Source organism: Ictidomys tridecemlineatus, unplaced genomic scaffold (genome assembly GCF_052094955.1).
Source record: "Ictidomys tridecemlineatus isolate mIctTri1 unplaced genomic scaffold, mIctTri1.hap1 Scaffold_35, whole genome shotgun sequence".
NCBI lineage: Eukaryota > Metazoa > Chordata > Mammalia > Rodentia > Sciuridae > Ictidomys > Ictidomys tridecemlineatus.
Window position 1 is genome coordinate 747,082 of NW_027522416.1, and position 26,209 is coordinate 773,290.

Here is a 26,209-nt window from a genome sequence, read left to right on the forward strand (position 1 = left end):
GACATATATCTATCTATCTATCTATCTATCTATCTATCTATCTATTTATCTATCTATCTATGATTCTACTATTAAAGTATATAATTTGTTTTTTGTTTGTTTCTCCTTTTTAAGATTAATTTAACAAGTCAGATTTTTGCTGAGAAATTATTTGCAATTTTCATCAAATGCTTCCCATGAGAAAGATGGTTATTTTCTTTACTACTGAAAATACCAAGAATGTTATGGTTTCTCTAGATGAGGAAAACCAGTGAATTATTTCTCTGAGAGCACAAAGCAAAATGATTGAGTAAAATAGGTGCTATAACCCTTTGGGAAAGCCACATTTTTACTTCTTAACTACTTGTTGCAAAAATTTAGATCTCATAGGGGATCTCATCATGATCCATCAGCATATCTTACTATTTAAACACTAGTCCTCTGATTACCATAACTTACGCTTCTAACCATGTAAACACACATGAGGCTTCTAGCCACCATGAATAGCCTAGAATCTTTGGACTTTTTTTTAATAATAAAAATTGGGTTAATAAAATTGCATAGTTCTTTTTTTAATGACAATAGGTTTGTATACATGTTGCTTTCAACTTGTTATAACAGCACCCTCAGACAGAATCCATTTTAAAGATTTGTGAGTTTAAAATCATTTAAATAATAAACAGCCTTCAATGAAATTATTGAAATGCATGAAACTTGCCACCAGTTTGAGACCCGGAAGACCCTCATCCTCATTTTGGAACTGTATCCTTTCTTCTCCTGGCGCCTTGGGGTTTGAGGAGGGGTGCAGTGGCCACCAGGCTGGGGATTGGAGGAGCATATGCTCCCTGGGCCTGGCAGGTTGTGACGGCCTCAGCCCACCTTCCTGTGGCCAATGCTGTGTGACAAGCAGCCCTGTTCCTGCTGCTTGTGATGGTGTTGGTCAGGGGGTTCTTTCTCTCTGAGGGTTGTCCATGGGGGTCACCAGGCAGGGTCAGTGTCTGAGCTGCTCCTGAGGGTCCAGATGTCCTCGGTGGAGATGGCCAGGGGTCTCCTCCTATGGGTGACCTCTCAGATGTCAGGAGAGGTGTGTCCTACACAGGTTACTCCAGGTCTTTGCCCACTGCCCATAGGTCCCTGACTGGGGTCTCAGTGTGGAGGGCCTTGTGGCTGGATCTGCTCCTGTGTTCTTGTCTCTCCCCTGAGGAGGGATTTGTGCAGACAGGCCAGGTGCCCCCACCCTACCACTGCCCTGTGTGGCCTCAGTCCCCAGGCAGCCCCCCTCATCTGGGCTGGATGCTGTCTGGGGTTCCGGGGGCCCATGGCACCTCCCCTCAACCTGAGCACCAGTACCTCACCCTTGAGACCAGAAGAACCTTGTCCTGGCCACCTCCTGGTGGGTTCCAGCCTCAGCTGCTTTCCTTGACCAGGCCCCAGGTGCTCATCAGAGGAGCTGCTGGATCGCCTCTTCAAGAAGAGCGTGGTGACAGAAGCCTAGGTGACCCTGCACCTGCCTGCCACTGGCCTGAGCTGCATGCGGGTCCCAGCCCCACCCAGACACAGCTGCCCCAAATGTGGCCCAGGCCCCGCCTCTCTGGATCCCAGGCCCCGTGGCTACCCGGGCTCTGTGCCCAGCTGCACTGCCTGGCTTCCTGCACACCTTGCTTGTTCCTGGGGATTTCTCTGGCTTTGGCACTTAGGGCTCAGGGTGCCACCTACACTTTGGGCTTGTCCCAGGTGCTAGACTGGGGCACTCAAGCAGGATGAGTCAAAGTGGAGGGCCGGGGCCCCTCCCTGAGCACAGCATTTGCCAGAGGTCAAGGTCTACCTCCAGCAGCTGGTGGAGGGACTGCACTATCTGCACAGCCACGGAGTCCTCCACCTGGACATAAACGTACTATCCTTCGGGCCCCTCCAGAACCTGGGTGGGAGAGGGGAGCCCTGGGCCTACAGGATAGGAAGGGACAGGCCTATCGTGTCCAGTTTCCTTGACAGGGCTTGCTGTCCTGCAGGGACTGGATGCACTGCTAATTGGCAGCTCATCCGTGGGCTCTGCTCTGACAGTCTGACTGGTGTTGCCCATGCCCCACGTTGGCCTCATGGACCCTGAATGACTCCCTGAGGCCTGGAAACTCCAGGTGGCCCAACCCCCCATAGACTCCTCAATACTTTCTGACAGCCCCCCAATATCCTGATGGTGCATCCAGCTAGCGAAGACATTAAAATCTGCGACTTTGGCTTTGCCCCAAAAAATCACCCCTTCAGAGCCACAGTACAGCAAGTACAGCTCTCCAGAGTTTGTGTCCCCCGAGATCATTGAGCAGACCTCCGTAAGCGAGGCTTCTGACATCTGGTGAGTGGTCAGGCTGAGTTAGGACTGTGACCCTCCTGGGACCATGCTGGGGAGTCATCTGGCAGCCCAGCAGCCAGCCAAAGGGTCCTCTCTGAACCTCTGCCTCCTTCTGCACCCCTGGGATCCCCCATGCCTCCTCCCACATACCCCTTGCCTGTGGCCAGGCCTGGGGTGACTCACAGTGGGTGGTTTTCTTTCTGCAGGGCCCTGGGGGTCATCTCTTACCTCAGGTGAGCACAGCCTGTTCTTCAAAGCCAACCCTTCTGCAGAATCCTGAGGGCCACGTGTGCTGCTGGCCACACCTCAGACCAGAGACCCAAGAGCCCAGGGGCAGCTATCTTGGGAACAGGCGGTCAGCCAACCCTGATAAGAGGCTCCTGCCCACTGCTCCTCACAAACACCCTGTCATCACTAGGCAGAGCTGAGCTGACCCTGTAGGGTCTGTGGGATTTTTGTCCAGAGTCCACTCGTAGTGGTCACTGCTACCCTGAAGATGCTGGTGGTACAGACTGATCCTTGACCTCTGCAGACTAAGACCTGTCCCCAACTCAGACATAGACTGGTGCCTATCTAGGCTCCCTGGACTCCTGTCCCAGCTGAGCCTGGATCCCTAGCTCAGGCTGAGGCCAAGTACCCACCCCAGGTTGAATCAGCACCCAGCCTTGGCATACATCCCTGCTTGAAGCTAGCCTGGGTCTCCTTTGTAAGTTCAGCCCTGTACCCACCTCTGGCCATGAGAGCCTCAGGTTAAAGCAGGGCCCCCATACAGGCTGACGTTTCCTTGATCCCTGTCCCAGCCTGAGTGGGGACCCCAACCCTGGTCTGAGCCCAGACACCCTCTTAGGCTTTGCCTGGATTGGTGTTCCAAGCTGAGGCAGTATCTGGGGAACCTCAGATACTGCTGGGTGGGAGTGGTGCCAGAGTTCATCCCCAGGGGCTTTGTTTGAGGGCAGGCTCTGCCTGTTTCCAGCCTGACTTGATCCTCCCCATTTGTGGGAGAGAGTGACCGTGCCACCCTGCTGAATGTGCTGGAGGGGCAGGTGTCCTGGAGCAGCCCCATGGCTGCCCACCTCAGTGAGGATGCCAAGGACTTTCTCAAGGCCACACTGCAGAGGGCCCCAGGGTGAGTGCATGCCTCTCTTGCCTGCCCAGGTTGCGGCCAGCCCTGCCCAGGGCCAGCTGACTGCCTGGCTGACCTGGGCTCTGCTCTCCCTCCAGGGCCCGGCCCAGTGCCTCCCAGTGCCTCACCCACCCCTGGTTCCTGGTGAGTAGGCCCAGCCTGGCTCAAACCCCAGGCCTGTAGGGAGGGACATCCAACCCAAGGGGGATGAGGGCCTGCCTGCATTAGCACATATGGTGGTGGCACCCAGGCCCCTGTGCCCCAGTTCAGAAGACACTTGTCCCTTCAGACAGGCTTGGGATCCTGAGACCCTAACAGGGGTCAGGGCCTCCCCTACAACCTCTGGCCTTTATCTTGCCCTGTCTGGGCAAAGTAAAGGGATGAGCCCATGAGACCCCAGTGCTGAGGGCAAGTACACCTGCCCCTACCCAGCTGGGCCTCCATCCCAGGAGGGGCACCCATCAGAGCGCTGGGGTCTCTCCTCAATGTGGCTGCTCCCTCACACCCCAGAAATCCATGCCTGTGGAGGAGGCCCACTTCATTAACACCAAGCAGCTCAAGTTCCTTCTGGCCAGGAGCCGCTGGCAGGTGAGCTGTCCCCTGAAAAGAGTGAGGGCAGGGTCAGAAACGCAAGCCCAAGCCCGCCTAGCACACTCCCAGGCCTGGCACCTCATCGGATCTCAGCCATGAGTGTGCCAGGCGCAGAGGGGTACCCAGTGGCCAGGCAGAAGCCAAGAGCCCTGGTGCACAGGTTCCCACTGCTCTGTGTCCCCACCGCTTTGGCCCACTGGGAACTTGGAGGGAGAAGGTCTGCACTGTGCTGCGGCCCCACCCAGCGACTGCTCTGTGCGGGGGGGGGGGGGGGGGGGGGGGGGGGGGGGGGCAGCGCTCCCTGATGAGCTACAAGTTCATCCTGGTGATGCGCTCCATCCCAGAGCTGCTGCGGGACCCACCCGACACCCCCTCCCTGGGAGTGGCCCCCGCTCCTGCGCTCAGAAGCCAGCTGCTCCTCCAGCTCCTCCTCCTCGGACAATTAGCTCGCCCCTTTTGCCAGGGCCAAGTCGCTGCCATCCTCGCCGGTGACCCATTCCCCGCTGCTGCACCCACGGGGCTTCCTGCGGCCCTCGGCCAGCCTGCCAAGGAGGCGGAGGCCCCACCAGCCTCACAGCAAGGCGCAGGGCCCCTGGCAGCCCTTGGCTGCATCTCCTGGCACAGTGTCATCAGCAGCCAGTTCTTCCAGCAGGCAGGCGAGGACCCTGGAGGCCGCCTACAGGCGGCCCGGAGGCGGCACCTGTTCAAGGGCGGGTACTTCGCCAGAGCCCTGCCTGGTCTGCATGAGCCGCTGTTGGAGCATCGCGTGCTGGAGGAGGAGGCCACCAGGGAAGAGCAGGCCAGCCTTATAACCAAGACACCCTCCTTTGAGACGGCCCTGCGCCTGCCCAGCGCCAGTGCCCCTTGAGTGAGGCCTGCAGTGAAGGACAGTGCCCTCCCACAGCCTCCAGAGGGGAGGCTGGTGGGAGAGACTAGAAGCCCCTGAAAGGACCCAGTCTGTCTCCATCACCTGCTAGAGACTCAGGGCCTGCTCAGCAAGCGGGGTCGTCCAGGCTGGGGCAGGAGGCTCCTTCTTGTCACCCTGAGCAGGGTTCTGCCCCCCAAAAGGGCTGTGGCCCACTGTCACCACAAACTCATGGCTGTTTGCCTGGAGGGTCTGTCAAGGAGATACTTCTGGAGCCCCCCTGCCCAGCCCAAAGAAGCCCCCTGCCAGGCTCTTAGAAGGAGCCTGGCAGCATCTCTCAACCTGGGAGGCCTTGGACCAGCTCTTCCAGCTCCCTGGAACCAACTTGCCCCACAGGCATGGAGTCCAGCCCTTCCCTGGACACTGGCAGCCTGTCTCAGGAGGCTGAGCATTCCCCTGACGCAACACCCCCCTTACCAAGGCCTCAGGAGCAGGCAACCACCCGGAAGTTCTCCCTGGGGTACCGTGGGGGCTATGCGGGGGTGGCGGGCTACGGTACCTTTGCCTTTGGTGGGGATGCAGGGGGCATGCTAGGACAGGGTCCCTTGTGGGCCAGGATGGCCTGGGCCGTATCCCAGTCCTCCGAGGAGCAGGACGAGGCTGCAGTGGGAAGCCCTCAACCTCAGGCCGACTTGAGGCCAGTGCCTGAGACCAGAGGGGCTACCCTGAGGGCTTCCCCAGAGCTGACCTCGTGGGAGCAAGATGGGCAGGTGTCCCTGGTGCAGATCCGGGACCTGTCAGGGGATACAGAGGCTGATGACACTGTGTCCTTAGACATTTCAGAGGTGGATCCCGCCTACCTCAACCTCTCTGACCTGTATAACATCAAATATCTCCCATTTGAGTTCATGATCTTCAGGAGGGTCCCCAAGCCCTGGGGGCAGCCAGAGCTGCCCTCCCCTGAGGCTGCCTGGCCCTGGCCAGGGGAGCTGGGCCTTCGAGCTGGCCTGGAGATCACAGAGGAGCTGGAGGACCTGGAGAAACTGCTGGGGGAGGCTGCAGCCAGCAGAAAGCGCAAGTGGTCCCCCTCCCGTGGCCTATTCCAGTTCCCTGGGAAGTGTTTGCCACTGGAGGAACCCCTGGAACTTGGGCTGCGCCAGAGGGTGAAGGCTTCCATGGCTCACATCTCCCGGATCCTGAAGGGCAGACCTGAAGGTAACCTCCTCGTCCTATCCCCTGGAACATCCCTGCCTCTTAGGATCACTCACCCTTTTGTCCTCAGGGTCCTGCTGGGCCCCCCCTATGGTGCTGTTGCCCCTACCTCCCAACTGCACCCACAGCTCTACCTGAGTCCTGGGGGCACCTCTGCTGACCTGAGCCTGCCTTACTGGGCATGTGAGGCCATCCTGGAGACAGCTGCAAGGAGGGCACCTGGGGAGACGGCAGCCAGGATCCCAGGCCTCCCCCACTGTAGACCCTCTGACCCAGGAGTCTTATGGCCCCACCCTCAGTGACCTCAGACCTTCTGAGCTCAGTCCTGTGGCCCCAGATCCTCCTGACTCCAGGTCTCTCCTGATCTCAGAGCAACTCGACCCTAGGCACAGCTGACCCCAGCTTCCCTGACCCCTGAGCTGCCTGGAAGTCCCAACTCCAGAGCAGCCTCTGTGACCCCCACCCTCCTGACCCCAGCCTGACCCCGGCCCCAAGCACCCCCCTCCTGCACTGTAGGCCTTAGAGCCCCAACAGCCCACTGCTGAGGGAGGTGAAAAGTAGGTCCAGCTTGTCTTCACACCCCAGTTCGTGAGACCTGGGCCTGCCGGGAGGACAGGCAGTGTGAGGAAGCTGGTGCTGCCCGAGGACAGACCTCCCTACTGAGACCCTTACCCCTCCTCCAGCAGGCCTGGAGGAGCCCCCCAGGAAGAAGGCAGGCCTGGCTGTCAGGTCTGAAGGGCAGGGACCAAGGTGAGCAGGCCCCACTGTCTCAGGGTCCTTTCCCAACCGCCATGGTGCCTACACCAGAGGGTCAAGCCCCTACCCACCTATGGGGCTTAAGCCCAGAGGCAGGCTGGGCATGGGGGCTGAGCAATCTTGAAGGGCTTCCAGGAGGAGGCAGTGCTGCATCCTGCCCACACTTTCTGGCCTGGACTTCCCTCTGAAGGCTCTTCCTGCCTCCTCCTCAGCACCAACCTTCCTGAGGGAGCTCTCAGATGAGACCCTGGTCCTGGGTCAGTCGGTGACTGGCTTGCCAGGTGTTAGCCCATCCAGCTGCCCAGGCCACTTGGAGTAAATGTAAGGGGTTGGGATACAAGCAGGGCAGCAGGGGCCCTCATTGTCTAGGGGAAACTCAGACCGGCTCTGTGCTGTCACAGATGGGGCCCTCCTGGAGAGCAACGGCCACCTCCTTATCTCCTCGATCCTGAAGAACTTCCAGCTGCTGACCATCCTGGTGGTGACTGCTGAGGACCTCGGCATGTATACCTGCAGTGTGAGCAACCCTCTGGGCACAGCAACCACCACGGGCGTACTCCAGAAGGCAAGTGGGTACGCTCTGCTAGAGGTCCCTGCCAGGCCAGAGAGGCTGGGCTGGGGGTGCTGAGCCTCGTTGCGTGAGCTAGACTGAGCCACTCCCTCAGCTGTGGGGCTGTGGAATTTGGGGTTCAGGAGGTTACCACAGGTGTGTCCGAGTTACCGAGCAGTCCAGTCCTGATGGGCCAGGCATTGAATGTGGTTGCTGTGGGTGCCTTCTGGACTGTCCAGGGTCTTCAGGGGTTGGCAGGAGGCAGGAGACTGACAGGAGACAGATGGAAGGCAGGGGTGGGGGAGTAGCATGCCCAAGAAGGAGGAGAGCGGTGTGGCAGTGTTCCAGCCTGCTGTGCACCCTGCTGCCAGGAGCTGGCCCGAGGCCTCTGCTGGCCAGGAGGCGGAGCTCCCTGTGGAGGGTGCCACCCTGCCCTCCAGTGGTGCAGGAGGGAGGAGCCCCATCCTGTTTGTGTCTTCATCAGAGTTGAGTCAGGAGCTGAGTATGCAGTGCCTGGGGTGTGTGGGCAGCTGAGATGGCTGCTGGCCCAGTCTGGAACTTGCAGACTGACCTCAGGCCTTGTACTGGGGTGTTCAGCCAAAGCTTAGAAACCAGAGCAAGGCCCCCCGACCAGAGCCTGGGCCACTCCACTGAGGCCTGAATATACCCTGGCGAAGGGCTGGCCAGGAGGGATCCTGGTGGGGAGGGTTGGGCAGACATCTGACTGCCCACTAGGGAAGGAGGCACGCCCCTCTTCCCATTGCTTTCTAGGACCTCACCCACTCCAAACAAATGGCACTTGGAGAGGGTGGGCTTTGGAGCCTAACGTTTGCCGAAAGTCAGGGGGGGTGAGGCAGGGCCAGCTAGAAATCAGCCCTGGGGATTAGATGCTGACCCAGACCATGGGTGGCCTCTTGCAGAGCGACCCTCGTCTTCCCCACGCCCGAACATCGGGGAGGTTTACACAGACAGGGTACTGCTGGTCTGGAAGCCTGTGGAGTCCTATGGTCCTGTGATATACATCCTACCATGCTTCCCTTTCAATCTCTCTCTCTCTCTCTCTCTCTCTCTCTCTCTCTCTCTCTCTCTCTCTCTCTCTCTCTTCTCCTCTCCTCATGAGGTGGGCAGCTCAGGTCTGCCTTGCCCTCCCATCAAGCTGTTTTGACTCACCACAGGCCCAGAGGCCAAATAACTGTGGACTGAATCCTTAGAGACTGAGCCAGTTTAAGTCCTTCCCCCTTGATGTTGTCTTTATCAGGTCTTTTCTTTTAGCAATAGACAACTAATTATCACATCTATATATACTAAATAGATTTCTATATAGTAAATCTAAATGATACCTTCACTTCTAGCCCAATCCATAGGGTTTTTACAGGTTCTGCCTTTGCTTATTTATGTATTTTTTTCAAAATGGAAGAAAACTAGCTCACCAATACTAATTTCTCCAATTCTCTTGTAGTCAATCTCCCTACCATGCAGATCACCACACTGGAGCCTTGAAACCATCACACATTCCAGGTACTTGATGGAAGCCATGCATTCTTTTCCATTGCCTTGAAAATACTTACATGTGAAATCAGATAGTATGTAACTTTTCACCTGCACTTTCTACTGAACATAATGCTGTTGAAATTCTTCCATATTATTGGGTGATCTGGTATTTTTCCCTTTATTACTATGTGGTATTCCACTATCAATACTGTATCAATGCTCTGATATGGACTTTCCAGGGACTCTCTGGTGTATATTATAATTTCTCCCTATGTGGGTGGCTACTTAGAGGGATGCTGTGGTCATCTTGCCTTAGGCCCATTGTGGACATGTAGTTTTCTTCTACTTGGATGTTGAGAACTTCAGTTGCTTTATCCCTGAGGAATTTGCCGAATATGCATGTAAAATGGAAACTGATTATTCTTGTCAGCAGCTGTTAAAAAACTACTAGTGACAAATAAAGTAAAGAAAGAAAAAGAAAAATTTAAAAAAAACAGAAATGTGTTATTTAGTAGAACACAACTGACAAAATTAAGTTGAAGTCTATACACAATGCAGTTTTCTGCTTGGTATTCAATGAACCTTTAAATAAAGTAGAGAAGAAAAGCTAAACACTATCCCCAAAGCCTCTGAAAACTATAGCAGGATATTTAACATTCTTATTATGGTTCAGAGTTCATGGCTTCAACATAGAATGGACCCCAGTATAGACAACTATATCTCAGTGGAAAGACCTCAAGGACACACAAGTGCTTTGAGAGAGGACAGCTTCTTTGGTTGGTGGTCCACCTGTCCAATCAGCTTAGATCCTACATGCAGTATAATGCTCTGCAAAGGGAAATGAGAACGTCATGAGTAGGGCAAGAGTCACAGACTAGAATAGTGGTCACACTAGCACCACATAGAATATACACAAACGAAAACTCCATGCATCGACTGACAGCCACAAATCTGCACTCTTAAAGGTTCTTCACTCTGGGGATAATTTCAGAGAGTAATGCTTCCATGAAAGACTTGACAGATGCTTTACCTCCCAGATGCATTATATCTTTGGACTGTACATAAGACAAGTGCATCTGTTGTATGTAATGGATGCTTATGAATCTTATCAGAAAACCATTTGAATTGCAGCTTACCTCAGAGTGATAGTTCTCTTACATCTTAAGGATTAAAGATCTATAATATGGGACAAGCCTGGTCACATGACTGAATCAGACCAGGGCCTCATGTTTTAGTGCTGTAAGATGGAACAAGACTGGTCTCATGACCTAAGCAAACCAGGGCCTTTTTTGCAGCAGTCCTCTCAGTAGTAATGCCTTTTACACTCCACATCACCCTGTTTGGCCCCAGAGGATGACTGGTTAGTCAATGACAGGTAAGATTCCTCAAGGGAGAAACAACCTAAGACAGGCACAGTTGCAGAGGGGCCATCAGGAGAAAGCTTGGGCACCAACAGAGGTGAGGCAAAGAACATCAACCCTCCCACCTGTGCAAAGGCCTAAATCTTCACCCTTCTGAGAGAGGTCTCCTGCCCCCCATGTCTGCTTTGCTCCCCATGCCCAGCTAAGATTGGGACCCAAATGACAGACAGAGATCTAGTCAACAGTGGCTGTCTGCTCAGCACAGCAGGAAACAACTGCAGCTACAGGAAAGGGCCATGTCTGGATGTTTTCTCTTTTCTCTTTCTTGTTTCTCCCCTCTTTTTCTATTCTTTTCCCTTTTCCTTTCTTCTCTCATCATGGTTTTCCTTTGGCAACAAATTTAATAAAAAGAGAGGAAATGTTGGAATAAGTTTCAGTCTCAGCTAGCAGCTACTAGCAGCTTGGAAGTGCCTGAAATATCCACTTTCCTTCAGGCCTGACAGGAGCGCCTGCAGGATGGGGTGAAACCACATCCTCAGCACTTGTGGTTAGCATTGCCAAACTGCTCAGCCAAAAAACTGAGAGTCAGGGGCTTCAGAGTATAAAACCCCTGACTCAGTAAGGGCTAAAGACCCTTCTAGACTGCTTTCTGCTACGGCAGCAATATTTAGAGGTTCCTCACAATGTGGTAACATTAGGCAGAAGATGACTGGCTTATGGATATCACCATGCTTATGTATGATTGACAGGCATGCCCCACTCAAACCCTATAACTGTTGTGTGCACTCCAAAAATAAACTGAGCTACTGGACGATGACCTGAGGCAGGTCTCCAGCCAGTTCTCTCACCCTGAGTCTGTGTTGATTCCATGTCTCTACTCCCAGCAACAAGGTAGCCTAGTGACCATGAATCAAGAAGGGACTAGGAACACATTCAAGATGGAATATGTCTGTTCCTATGACAAACAAGAGCAGGCGCATCTGTGCTACCTATTTTAGAGTGATAAGATGGGACAAGTTTGGTCCCATGATTGAACCAGACCAGGGCCTTCGGTGACACCTGTTTTATACCTTGAAGATAGGACAAGCTTGGTCTCATGTCAGAACCAGGTCAGGGCCTCTTGTGCCATCTGTTTTAGAGCTATCAGATGGGACAAAACTTGTCCCATGACAAAACCAGTTTAGGACCACCTATGCCATTTGTTTCAGAGCTGTAATATAGGACATGCCTGGTCCCATAACTGAACCAGGCGAGTGCCTCCTGTACCATTTTAGAGCTGTCATATAGAACAATCCTAATTCCATGATTGAACCAGGCCTGGACCTTTTGTGCCATCTGTTTTAGAGCTTCACGATTGAGAAAACCTGGTGCCATAACCAAACCAGACTAGGGTCTTCTGTGCCACCTGATTTAGAGCTGTAAGTTGTGACAACCCTGATTCCATGACTGAACAAGGCCAGGTCCTCCTGTGCCACCTGATTTAGAGCTGTAAGTTGTGACAACCCTGATTCCATGACTGAACAAGGCCAGGTCCTCCTGTGCAACCTGTTTAGAGCTGTAAGATGGAACAAGCCTGGTCAAATGTAAAAAAAAAAAAAAAAAAAGCAGTGGCTTTTGGGCCACTTGTTTTAGAGCTGGAAATTTGGACAAGCCTGGTCCCATGACCAAACCAGGCCAGGGCCTGCTGTACCACCTGTTTTAGAGCTGCACGATGAGAAAACGCCTGGTCCCATCACCAAACCAGACTAGAACCTTCTGTACCAGCTGTTTTAGTGCTGTAAAATGAAACAAACATGGTCCCATGATCAAACCAGGCCAAGGTGTTCTGCAACACCATTTTAGAAGTGTAAACTGAGACTTCCCTGTTCCCATGACTGAACCAGACCAGGGCCTCCTGGGCCACCTATTTTAGAGCTATAAGAAGTGACAAGCCTCCTCCCATGACCACAACAGATGAAGGCTTCTTATATCACATTTTTTTAGAGCTGTAAGATAAAATAAAACTGGTTGCATGACCAAACCAGATCAGGGCCTTTTCATGCCACATGATTTAGAGCTGTAAGTTGTGACAAGTCTTGTACCATGACCAATCCAGACCAGGACCTCCTATATGACCTGTTTTAGAGATGTAGGATGAGACAAACCTGGTGCCATGACCAAACCAGTACAGGGGCTTCCTGATTTAGCACTGTGATATGCTAAAAGCCCGGTAACATGACCAAACCAGACCATGGTCTACTGTACCACCTGTTTTAGAGCTATACGAGGGGACAAGCGTGGTATCATCACTGAATCAGACCAGGGCCTCCTATATCACCTGTATTAGAGTTGTAAAATGGGACAAACCTAGTCCAAAGACCAAACCTGACCTGGTCCTCCTATACCACCTGTATTAAAGCTGTAAGATGGGACAACTCTGGACCAATGATGATTCCTGATGATGGCCTCCTATACCACCAGTTTTAGAGCTGTAAGATGGGACAAACATGGTCCCATGAGCAAACTAGACCAGGAACAACTGTGCTACATGTATTAGAGCTGTAAGATGGGACAAGCCTGGTCTCATGACTGAACCAGACCAGAGCCTCCTAGAGCTGTAAAATGAGACAAACCTGGTTCCATGATCCAACAAGGTCAAGACATTCTTTGACACCAGTTTTAGAGATGTAAGATGGGACAAACCTGGTCTCATGAACAAACCAGACCAGGGCCTCCTGATCCACCTGTTGTAGAGCTGTAAGAGTGAAGAATTCTGGTCCCATGACCAAACTAGACCAAGACCTACTGTGCCAACTGTTTTAGAGCTATAAGATAGGACAAGCCTGGACCCATAACTGAAATAGACTAGAGTCTTGTGTACCACCTGTATTAGAGCTGTAAGTTTTAGACACCTGGTCCCATAAATGAATCGGATCAGGGCCTTCTGTGCCACCTGTTTTAGAGCTCTAACTGAAGACAAATCTAGTCACATAACCCATCTTGGCCAGGGCATCCTGTGCCAACTGTTTCAGAGCTATAAGTTGGGACAAAAATTGGTCCCATGACCAAATAAGGCTAGGGCCTCTTGTGCCACCTGCTTGAGAGCAGTAAGATGGCACAAGCCTGTTCCCATTACCAAAATAAAACAGAGCCTCTTGTACCAGCTGTAGTAGTGCTCTAAAATGGGAGGCATATGGTCCCATGACTGAACAAGGCCAGGGCCTCCTGCCACCTGTTTTAGAGCTGTAAGATGGGACAAAACTAGTCCCATGACCAAACTAGGCCTGGACTTCCTCTGCCATCTGCTGTAGAGGTATAAGTTGGAAGAGCCTGATCCCATGATTGAAATGGGCTAGGGCCACTTGTGCCACATGATTTACAGCTGCAAGATGGGACAAGCCTGGTCTCATGACTGAATCAAGCTAGAACCTCCTGAATCACCTATTTTAGTGCTGTAAGTTATGTCAGACTAACCCCATGACCAAAACAGACCAGGTCTTTCTGTGCCACCTGATACATAGCTGTAACATGGGACAAGCCTAGTCCTATGTCCAAACCAGGCCATGGCTTCCTGTGCTACCTTTTTAGAGCTGTAATATGGGACAAACCTGGTCCCATGACTGAACAAAACCAGGGCCTCTGGTGCCACCTGTTTTAGAGCTGCTAGATGAGACAATTTTGCTCCTATGACAGAACCATGCCATGCATTCTGTACCAGCTGTTTAAGAGCTGTCAGATGTGACAAGCCCGGTCTCATGACTGAACCATGTCATGACCTTTTGTGCCACATGTTTTAGAGCTGTAAGATTGGAAAAAACTCATCCTATGACTGAACCAGGACAGGGCTCATAATTTGATGGAATTATTAGAGGTGTTAGAATCTATAGAATGTGGGTTCTAATTAGAAATATGTCTTGGAATGCTATATCTGGTCCATGGCCCCTTTCCTTTCTCTCTCTCTTCTCTACCACCCCTCCCCCTCTCTTTCCTGGATGTTCATCTACCTGTTTCCTGGATGTCCAGTTGAGCAGCTTTTCTTTGCCATACCATTCCAGCCTGATGTTCTGTTTGTATAAAGAGATCTTAAGTGGACTCCACTGCCAAATAGGAGTTTATGATCATTGTGTACAAATAAGTCAAATTTGCTTAATATTCTTGTTAATCACATTCAAATAATAATCCTTATTTATATGTACCGATATTCCACAATGAAACCCACTATGCTCAATAATTAAATTGTACAAATAAATATTTAAAAAAGAGTAAATAATAAGTTTGGGTTTAAAATAAAACAATCTAAATTCACATTATTGCATTCTGAAAGAAAAGCTTCCACACAAGCAGAAAATTGCCTACTTTGCAAAATTACTCAGAGTAGGAGGCTAAAAAGTAGTCCTAGAAAACAAAATATTTACTCAAAATATATTAAGCTAAGTCCTAGACTTTTAAGAATAAATGTAAGCAAACAATCCAACACATAGCTCTAACAGCCCAGAAATGGTCACCAGAACATATACAGTTTTATTTCTAAGTATTGTGCACTTTGGGTATAGTCAGATTTATGAACTGATCAAATTGTATACTGTAGTATAAAGTCCAAAACAGGTGTGCTATTTTGGAATGTTAAGACTAGAAATATTTTATGACTAGTTATTGCAGTGTTGATCCTAAATTTCAACCTTCCTTGATTCTATGGCTTTAGGCTAGGAGCTGAGCTTCTTGCATTTTATTTTTACTATTCCTTAAATTGGTACAACATAACCCAATGTGACTCAGCCTCATTCTGCTGATATGCCTATATAATACCTAATTCTTAGGATTTCCATTGTTCTTCTTGGCTTTTCAAAGTCATCATCTAAGGCAAGATATTTCTACTTCCCCCTTTTTAAAGTTCACTTTTAATGCATATTCAGTTTATACCTTAATTTTGAGAGTGTTTACATATCATAATACTTATTAATTCAATAAAAAATAAATAACACAATATATTATGTATGCTAATTCCAGCTCTCTCTAGGCCTATCCTACATATCAGTCTGAATGTGGAGATACATATATGATAAAGAGAAAGAGGACTTCTAATTAGATGTGTACATTGGCAAATTGTAAGCTGATTTCCTTGTGAGCCAAGTTGAAATAAATCCCATATTCAACCTGGAAGTAATTACCTTGCACAATTGAACTGAGACAGATTGTTTTTGCCTTCTTTATTCCTGAACAGTCAGTTATTAGTTGAAGTAATAAATATTGATGTGGAGTATAATACTCAAAAAAGTTTATTAAAAACAATTTTGAAGTCCACAGAGTTTTGTTATCCTGGGTCATGCCATTCGCAGAAGTGTGATTAGTGCTTCTGTGGTTTTCTTAGATTTTGTTTTTGAGTTGTTTATGGCTCTGATAATATTTTATACAAGCATTCATTAACAATTGAAAAATTCGTCTAGACACATGAACTGCATCACTAAAAAGAGAGGATGTGACTGATAGAATTCATATTCATTGGAAGCTGCTTTTTGGGGGCCACTCGGTCTCTGAGAGGTACTGCTGGAGAGGGCAGAACTGCTTCCTGGTATGTGATGTCATTCTGATTACTTTGTTAGATCCCCAATTTTCAAGCTTCACTCTCTGATAACTGATGTCTTGAAAAGTATTTTCATCTCTTTACTGTTGTACAATTCAGAAAAGATATAAGGTCATCATTTAGAGAATGGTTTCAATATATAAAAGAGGGTAATTCTCACACAATAGGTGCATCATCTAAATGACCTTATACCTCAGACAAAAAAATATTTCTCTAATGGCAACTCCTTGGGTATGTTAATGATTCTGTCCAGATCTGTTCAACAGAGATTAGGGTACTGGTTGGGATAGACAATGGAAAACAGGCAAACAACTCCCCCAATCCTTTCAAAAACATTTAATCTTTACTCAACTGAAGAAAATGGAGCAACTCTCAGAACTCCTTATTAAGTACTGAGCTTTCTGCTGCTATGCAGTGATTTGGAAGGATTGAGACAGAAATTAGATATATTTCAGTATTGATTAGGGCTTTAAATAAATGTTTACATCCTTGAAATAACTTCTTGGTGATTGTTTATTCATTAATGTCTTTAAATATTAAGTGGGAAGTCCATTGGTCTCCTACAAGTTCTAGATGGGCTAATTAGTCATTTTGTAAATCTATATACTACAGTATTTCATTTAAATAAATTAATTTATAATCTTTCATTGACATGGAATTAAAATGTTAGTACAACTAGTTTTTAGTCCCTAATTAATCTATAATCATTTTTACTATATACATGGATTGAATAAAAAAATTCATTATCAATTTCCTTGGGCAAAAGATAGTGTGTAATAACTTTCTCTGATTGCCAGACCTGCAGAACAATACCCTGACTTCAGCTTTCTAAGCAAAATTGTCTACACACCATTTTTAAGGATATAGAGATGAACATGCTACTAGTTGTTTCGATGATGTTTTTCTGGTCCTTGATGTTGCCCTTATACTTGAAATTGATTTTCTCACAAATATGAAATTCAGTTGTTTTTACTGCAGGTTTAGGCAATATTCCCTTATTTTGTTCTTCCTAACTAAATACAATGAACAATGCATATCAATTTGTCTGCTAATGCTACTTAAAAGCAAATTTCAACATTGACGCTTATCCATTCAATTATTTATTCTGTCATACAACAAATAGTTATGTATGGATGTACTCTCTAATATTGGGCTAAACAGAGCCTAAGGTGTTATTTGAGGAACAACAAAACAAAGACAATATGAAATTAGTCCAATTAAAAAATTTAAAGTTTATATCGGAGCTGGGGTTGTGGCTCATTGGTAAAGAACTCACCTAATACATGCTGGGTTCAATCCTGAACACCACATAAAATTAAAAAAATAAAGATACTGTGTCCAACTACACCTAAAAATATTTTAAAGATTTTAGTGTTAGAAAGAAGAAGTAGAATAAAGCTAAAGTGATGATGAAATATCAGTAATACGATGCATTTTCACAACTATAAGTGTAAATAATTGTGAAAACACAAACTTAAATTTCCTTAAATAGTGATATTATTAGAATTTTAAATTGCTTGACAAGTAAGAGGTTTTGTGCTGATGGAGTAAATAAATTTTTGTAGAGCTCTTGGAATAGTTCTTGGCATATAGTAACTGCTATATAAGTGTTTGTGAAATAAATGGATGTAATTAGGTATGCTACTGCAAAATATCATATGGAGAAAACCTCCTGACAATGGAACACATAGTAAAAACCTAACATTGCTGAAATTGCCACACTTGGATTATTTCTGTATTGGCCAGCTTTGCCAAGTGACAAACCACCTCACGACTCACTGGCTTACAGAAACCATAATTTCTTGTTCAGGTTTTATGTGGGCTACTGCTGCGGGTCTGCAGGTCCTTGTTCCCTGCATTTTATTACTCTGGGACCCCTGCTGAAAGAGTCACCTCAATGTGGGATATGCTCATGCTTTTGACATAGAGGAAGAGCAAGTGATCTGAGTAGAACCCTGAAACCCCCTTTCATATGACTATTTAGATGTAATGTGTCAACCCAGGGATGTCCCATGAATGCACATTTTCCTTTCTGGGAAGTGATAGCATATGCTCTTGAATACTACAACTAGCTACTGCAAGAACCAAGATAGTAAGGAGATATGCTCCGTTTTACTGTTAAGCAGTGAGGTTTGGGGGGCTGCTTATTATTGCAGCACAATCTAGTCTAGCCTACATGGGTTTCTACCTCCCAGGGCCAGCCCTGTCCAGTAGAATGTGTGAGTCACATCCATAAGTAAAATGTTTCAGTAGTCATGTTAAAAAAGTTAGGTGAAATTAACTTTACCTGTTAATTTTAATACTCTGACCTTACATGCCCAACATAATGACCAATATAATTTCAATATGAAGTCCACATTAAAGATTACTAATGGCCTATTTTACACTCTTTTCCCCCCATCCAATATTGTTTTAGTTAGCTTTTGTTTCACAGTGATCAAAATACCTGACAAGGACAACTTACAGGAGGGAAAGTTTATTTTGGCTCAGTTTCAGCGATCCAGTCCATGGTGGGCTGACTCCATCGCTCTGGGTCCAAGATGAGGCAGAGCATCATGGCGGAAGGGTGGGTGGGGGGGAAAGACGCTTCCCTCATGGCAGCTGGAAATAGAAAAGGGAAGGGGTGCAGGGAAAAAAATGCCCCCTTCCAGGGCAGCCCCCAGTGACCCACCTCGTCCAGCCATGCCTCCCCCAGCTGCCTCCAGTCACCACCCAGTCAGTCCCTTCTCACGAGGAGAGACTGAGGAGGCTGCAGCTCTCACAGTCCATAGTTTTACCTCAGAACATTCCTGCATCAACGCAGCGGCTTCTGGGGGACACCTCGTGTCCAGACCGCAGGAAATGTCTTTGGACTTTGATGTGTGCTTTATACGTACAGCACGTCTCCACTTGAACTAGCCATGTTTCAAGGGCTCAGCAGCCCATCCGACCCTCCTGTCTGGGGTCTTGGAGAGAAAGACTTGGCTTTCTACGGCATGGCTAAAGGGAGATAATGATCTGTTTGCTATGTTTTGTTTCATTGTGTGAAGGGGAATGAGTAAGTATTTACAAGCAAAATAAAAGGTTTTTGATGATAGTTTTCAGGCAAATTGAAGGATAATGGAACAGGATTTTACTTTTTATTTGAGACTGAAAAAGACAGAAACTGATGAGGTTTTTTTATTTTTTATTTTTCTTGCACACAGGTTTTCCATAATTCTATTATGAAAAAAATTAATAGTGTCTATCTCTATATTAAATAAAATTAGTACCCAAACTCATCAAGTGAGGGATAGTGTTTGTAGATGTTTTGTTTTCCTTTTGTAGATGAGTAACAGCGTTGCACTCATCTGCACACCTGGGTGGGTGTGTGGTCTACAGCAGAAGTCTCCCTTCCCTTCCTGTCCCCGTTGGCTCACTTCCCATGCATCCTCAGGGCTGGGGATACAGCTCAGTGGTGGAGGCACAAGGCCCTGTGTTCCATTCCCAGCTCCAAAAATAGTAAATAACCCACCTTCCTCTACCACGCATGATACCGCTGTTACTATGGTCTTGTGTCTGCTTTCAGAGGCTCTTCACTCTCACAAATGACAATTCTCCCCTTTCCTTTTAAAAATGTACTTTATTATTTTAGAGCAGTATTATGCTCACAGCAAAATGGAGAGGAAGGTAGCAAGATTTCCCTGAACTGCTGCCCGCATACATGCACGGACCCTTCCATGATCAACAGCCCCCGGGCCAGGGGATGGGGGATGGGAGCGTTCCCATCTCATTGCTCCCAGGGCTGTGGCTGAGCCTGGGTCCACACTAGGTGTGCACATCCCAGGGGTCGTACAAGTGTGTGATTATGTGTACCACTGTTTCCACGCTGGGTAAAGTAGTTTCAGTGTCCTTAAGACTGTCTGCTTCCCTGTTCCCTCCTTCCTGGCCTTCAGGGATCTTTCTATTGTCCCTCTGGTTTTGTCCTTTCCCAGTGTCACAGTTGGAACCCCACCCTGTGTAGCTCCTCTGGACTGGCTTCTTTCATTTAGAAACAGGCATTTCCTTTTCCTCCATGTCTTTTCATGGCAAATGCGAATTTCTATTCGTGTTTCTCTTTCCCCACAGAACAAGGTGTGTCACACTGTTGAGGACCTTGATTCTCCCTGCTAAACTCAATACCTACCGGGGACCCTGCCACCATGCAGGGTGGTCCTTTGCTGTGGTCTTTGGGTGGCGCAGCTCACTGGGTTCTCACCCACAGCTTGCTTCAGGAGCCTGCCTGGTTGGACGGAGAGCCCTCCCCTGCCTGCTGTGTGTCAGTGAGCCGTGTTCGGGACCCTTTGCTGTCACCAGCCGGGGGCTTGTTTGTGTCCACCTCTGCCCAGCGGTGGCACTGCTGGGTGAGAAGGATTTTCCTTAGGTTCTGTCAGCTTGTTCTACCCTGGACTAAGACAATTGAATTAAAGGCTTTGCAGCTGGGAGATTTTTGTGTGTGTGTGTCTAGTTAATCTCTGCTTTAAGAATATTGCTGCTATGTAATCAGGTGTATAAATATTCATTACTGTTATATCTTAATTGTGAATTCTCCCGTTAGCATGACAAAGTGCCCTTCTTGGTATCTCTTACTCGTTCTTTGGCCTCAGATCCACCTTGCCTCATATGAATATCATGAGCCTGCTTTCGTTTTGTTCAGCCTTCCCTGGTACACCTGGGTCTAGTCTTCCATTTTTAAATGACTTTGTTTTGCACAATGAGTTTTGTATGCAGCAAAGCATTTTGGATTTTATTTGTGATACGATCTGATATTCTTTTACAGAGATCCATTTACATATGGAATATAGACTTGAGTTTCATTTTTCGTATTATTTTATATGTACTCTTTCTTGTAGTTGCTTCTTTTAAAGTGTGTCCCTCTGTGATCTCTGCTCCATGTACGTGTAGTTCTGATATCAAAGGGTTGGTATTTTTGTTCTCTTTGTTACCTTGATAAAATTAATTGTGGCTCCTATGATCCCTTCATCTCTACTTCTCTACACAGTGTCTAATGGTTTCCCAGTAAAGCAGTTATAAACTTAATGTGCTTCCTGTTATTCCTTCCTTCCCTGCCCTTAGTTTTCCAAAAAATTCAATACCATGATCTTTCTTGCAGTCTCTATTTGAATGGTTAATAGGCTTTATTACTTCTGGTGCACGTGGGTTTCTTGCTTTGTCCGCTCTAAGTGATGCCCTCTGACTCTCGTCCATCACAGATGAGGCCAAAGGTGAAACCCTGATGCTGTGGCTTCCTCCCTGTCTTCTGTCTCTGTTTTGCTGTTGTTGGTTGTTAGCTGGATGTGAGGTGTCCCCCAAAAGTTAGTGCAGGAACATTCTGGGGTGAAATGATTAGACAGAGGAACTGTAACCTGATCAGTCCGTCCTCGTGGACTGAAGGGACCCATGGGTAGGCCGGTGGGGTGGGCTAGAGCAGGAGGGTCACTGGGGGCTGCCCTGGAGGGTGCATCCTCCCTCAGCCCCTTGCCCTCTGTCTGTTGGCTGCCATGATCTCTCAGTGTTCCTCCACGGGCCCCACACGAAGCTGCCTCACTCTGAGCCAAGAGCAACAGAGTTGGCCATCCACGGACTGAGACTTCTGGAATCAGGAGCCTCAGACAATCTATTCCCTCTCTAAGTTGTTCTTGCTGGGTATTTTGTACAGTGATGCAAACACTGAGTGAAATGGCCTTACAAGAAGAAACAGGCCACAGTTTGGTCATACCCACTGTTTTAGGGTTCCAGGGGAGCCTACCCCACAGATAAGGGGGTACTGCCCTTGAAGGATAATTTAACTAGGCAGAAAATTCTTGGTTTCCACTTTGAATCCTTGGGGATTTGGAGGCATTTCTTCAGGATCTTCACGTGTTGAATGTTGCTGTGGAGAAAGCTGGGGCCCCTCCAATTTGCTTCTTACGTAGGAGAGTTCTCAAAGCTCAGATGAAAGTGCCTTTATCTAAATCCCAGCAAGTTTCCCAGGGCGTGTCTCAGTGCTGACCTCTCTGGACGGACTTCCCTGATGACAGTATTCCTTTTCAATGTCATGTCCTAGATTCCCTGGGACAGTGTTTTTCTTAGTATTCATGTTGCTCTGGATATCTACCATTTCTGAAAACCTTTTTCAGGGATCCAGAAAAGGTGCTTTTATGAAGCAGTCAGCAAATTTATATAACTTACACCTGCAGGTTCTTGAATAGGCAGGATTAACATGGTCATGATGGCCATATTACCAAGGTATTATGCAGATTCAGTGGCATTCTCACCAAAATACCAATGCCATTCTTCACAGAACTAGGAAAAAAACTATCCTACAATGAATTTGGAAGAATAAAAGACCCAGAACAGCCAAAGCCATACAGAGCAAGAAGAGCAATTCTGGAGGCATCACAATACCCGATCTCAAATTACACTGCAGAGCTACAGTAACAAAAGTAATATGGCATTGGCATCCACCAAGACATGAAAGCCAATGGAATAGAATAGAAGACACAGGGACAAAGCCACATAGATACAGTCCTCTGACGCTAGACAAAGGTGCCAAAAACATATTCGGAGAAAAGATAGCCTTTTAAACAAATGGTGCTGGGAAAACTGGATATCCACATGTAGAAGATGAAACTAAATCTCTATCTTTCACCCTGCACCGAAGTAAAATCAAAGTTATTCAAAGACTTAAGAATTAGAGCAGAAGCTTTGCAAGTGCTAGAAGGAAACAGAAGTGCGACACTTAAACATACTGACCCAGGCGCCAGCTTCCTAACGGACCCCTTAAGTACAAGAAATAAAACCCAGAATCAATAAGTGGGGTGACATCAAATTTAAAAGCTTCTGCATAGCAGAGAAAACCGTGGAGGGCATGAAGAGAGAGCCCGTCTATGTATCTTCTTAGAGAAGATCTTAGCCAGCTACTCCTCGGACAAGAGATTAATATCCAAAATATATAAAGATTTCAAAAAACTCCAAAAAACCCCCCTCCCAATAACCAAATCAATAAATGGGCAAAAGAACTAAACATTAAATTTCTCAAAACAAGAAATACAAATGGTCAAATTATTATGAAAAAAAAATGTTCCATGTCCCTAGCAATCAGGGATTCTCCTGTCTCGGCCTCCTGAGTCGCTGGGATTACAGTTGGGATTACATAGCACACCCAGATTCACCTATTTCTTTTCCCTGGAAGCAATCAACAGTACTGGCTTCATGGATATACTTCTGGAAATAATCTATGCATAGTCAAACAGAAATCCCCACACATATATCTTTCTCTTATTTTCTTAGGCACACAGTAGTCTGACTATATACACATCATTTTGCTCCTTTTTTTCTTAACAATATATTTCAGTAATGATGTCATGTCAGAACATCAAAAGCTTCCTAGAGTTTAGGAATTGTTCCATTCTTTGGAAGTATTTCAATTTCCTTAAATTAACACATAAGCTGTCTTCAATCATTTTTTTTTTTTTTGGTAAACAGTGTTGTGATGAATAATCCTGAATATGTGTCATTTCAAACATGGATGGCTGTTTTAATCAGTGACAGCCGATTACGACTGTCAACAGGGCCTTAAGAGGTGGTTTCCCAATGAGGCAAGTTCTTGGCGTTGATGTTCAGCTTGACAGATACATTGTCAGCTTTAACAAGGCTGGGACGGGCAGGAGTCAGGAAGGAAGGAGGCTCCGTTAGGGCTGAGGCGAGCGAGAGTCTCCTAGGAGCAGCATCAGTTAGTTAGGCTTCTGCCTTAAGTAGCAGTTAACCCATTTCAGGGACCCTTGTCTATCTAACTTAAATCCACGACACAGCTCATTTAAAACCCCTTGCACATGGTCCATTGCTGTTATTTCCCACTACATGGGACCTAATGTATCTAAGACATTTCTGGAAAGTTGACCTCATTTGCCTCTTGTGGTTACCCTATGCAATAAGGGAGGGCATTTTGCAGCCCGTTTCCTGGGTGAGGGCCATTAGCAGGTGCTCAGTTTCCCATGTGGACGACCATTCCCGTGTAGGCTGGAGCTGGCTCTCTTGACTTCTAGCCTCTGGCCCTTTTCGGCTCTCTTCCCAACCAGGATGCACATTACAACTTTAGCCTTCCCAACTTCTTTCTTCTGACAACCATTTATAGCAAGACAACTCATTTACTATTACTAGGGGCAATAGTTTACCACCAACTTCTCTTGGAGATTTTACCAGGATGTCACATTGCTTAAAACTAGGCCTTCCATGTTTGATTTCTTCATTGGGATTTTATGGCTCTGGTGGGCTATTTCCAAATAAAAATATTGCAGCTATTCTCGTTGGCATTGAACTTTAGGGCCTCTGTCTCCAATTTATCTCAGTGTTGGAGCAGAACCAGAGCTGTTTTCCAAGGAGAATCTTGGCCCTGCGTGGGGCTACTCACTCAGTTCACCTCAAGCTTCTATCCTGGCTGGACTCCTTAATTTATAGATGAGGATGTCAAACATGCTGTGTGCTCTGCTGGCTGTTAAAGCATAAATATCAGCCCTTAATCAGCAGTATGGAGTGTCTGTCCTTTAGGTCCTTGTTGGAGGGCAAAACCCTGAATTCTTTGCTGCTTAATTCTTAACCAAATCTCAGAAAAACCCAAGTTTTCTACCTTGTTTGTCTGCATATCCTTTTTTTTGCCATCCATCTACAATACCTTTCCCTCCTTCTAAAATCAGGATTAATTTTCATTTTATTCATTATTTACAACTACAACAGAGATACTTACTGTGTACCAGGTAACAGAGAAGGTGTTGGGAATAGAAGCATGAACTAGGCAGAATTCCTACTCTCAAGGGCTTTATATTCTAGTTAGAGGAGTCAGGTAGACATTCAACAAGCAAACATAACACATCAGATCATATCAAAATCTGTAGAAAAATTAAGGGGAAGCAAATGAAAAGTTGTGAGTGTGCAGGTCCACACACCTGCTGTGTGTGTGTGCACGTGGTTTCAGAGGGGTGGTTTGGGAAGCTTCAGTATCATATGGCATTTGGGTGGATGCTGACGAGGGAGGGTGTGAGCCCCTTAGACACTAGAAGGGTGGAGCACATGAGGCCTTTGGCTTGGGAGGCACTGATGTCTTCAGTCTTCACTGGGCTTCTTATTATGGGCAAAAAGAAGGAGGTGAACTTGGCTGTAACAGAGAAAGTGAGAAGAAGGTGGGAAAAATTGAAATCAAAACATTAATGGGAAGGCAACAGGATTGAGCTGGGAGGCAGATCATCTAGGGTCTGTAGGTGTGGGAGGCAGGGCTCTCCATTGAAGCAGACCAATAGGACATGCACATGTGTGTGTGTACACGCTCACATACACACACACATGCTACAGAGTTAACCCATGTGATTATGGAGGCCGAGAAGTCCCAATACCCCAATCTGCAGTTGGCGAGAGGCTGACTCAGGAGAGCCAGGGTTTTATTCTGAAAGCAGCAGGTCAACACCCCAAAGGGCCAGTGTTTCAGTCCAAGCCTGAAGGAAGGAAGGCTGACATCTCGGCTTGTGGAGTCTGGTGGAGGACGTTCTTGTTACTTAGCGCTTTTGTTCTGCCGAGGTCTTCACCCCACCGGGTGAGGCCCACCCATGTCCAGAGGGCCTCAGCCCACTGACACAGACCCGACCTGATCCAGTGTCATGGAGCAATACCCTTCACGGAAAGACCCCCAGAATAATGTTTGGCCCCACACGAGGACACCCCGTTGTCCAGTCACGTTCACACGATAGTTGACCATCACAGTAGGCCACAGGAAGTCATCCGCTCCAAGGGAAGTGGGGAGCTACTGGGGGCCTGAACAGGGGAGAGGTGAGCTGATTCAGCTTCTGCTGAGAACCCTGGCTGCTGTGTTGGAAACAGACTGGGTGGTGGGGGAAGGTGACAAAACGAGGGCAGGTGACAAACACAGAGGCAACTGAAGCCACCTGAGTGAGAAGTGAGGGTGACTTGGACCAGAACGCTACTGGAGGCAATGATGCTTTGGCTTCACGTACAGTGTTAGCATGGCACCTCTGGGACTGCGCGGGGCTTTGTCCATAAATTTGTGGAGGCACCTCTCAGTCTGACTGCAGGGGTTTACTTACTGTGACTTGCAGTGATGGCTCTTTTATCAAATTTTATAATAACAGCCACTTAGTAAAAGATGGCTATTATCTGTGGAGCTCTATTCTGTGTCAGGGACTGAGCTAAGTGTTTTATGTATAGTATTTCATTTGATCCTCCCATCAACCCTATGAATGTATTATTAACCCCATTTTCTATAGGGTGCTCAACAATTTGAAAATGCAGATTTTTTTATAGACAGAAGATGTCCATATATATTGGATTATATGTTGTATATGGTCCTTGGTTTCTAGACTTATGGACCTTGTGGATGAGATTCAGACA

The 26,209-nt window shown here is 47.5% G+C and overlaps 1 long non-coding RNA gene and 1 pseudogene across 2 annotated transcripts in view; both read left to right on the plus strand.

Annotated features, from left to right (window-relative positions):
* Positions 1 to 397: 397 nt before the first annotated feature.
* On the plus strand, positions 398 to 8,695 carry LOC144373296 (obscurin-like; annotated as a pseudogene). Its single transcript, XR_013433013.1, has 14 exons — positions 398 to 741; positions 1,414 to 1,474; positions 1,793 to 1,870; positions 2,156 to 2,329; positions 2,533 to 2,559; positions 3,300 to 3,452; positions 3,548 to 3,593; positions 3,960 to 4,037; positions 4,336 to 6,120; positions 6,804 to 6,867; positions 7,086 to 7,194; positions 7,275 to 7,442; positions 8,344 to 8,454; positions 8,682 to 8,695. The product of XR_013433013.1 is annotated as an obscurin-like (transcript).
* Positions 8,696 to 8,758: 63 nt separating this feature from the next.
* LOC144373308 (uncharacterized) overlaps positions 8,759 to 26,209 on the plus strand; it is a 75,594-nt gene continuing 58,143 nt past the window's right edge. The window contains exon 1 of the long non-coding RNA XR_013433035.1: positions 8,759 to 8,941. This is a non-coding gene — a long non-coding RNA (uncharacterized LOC144373308). The remainder of the gene's footprint in view (positions 8,942 to 26,209) is intronic.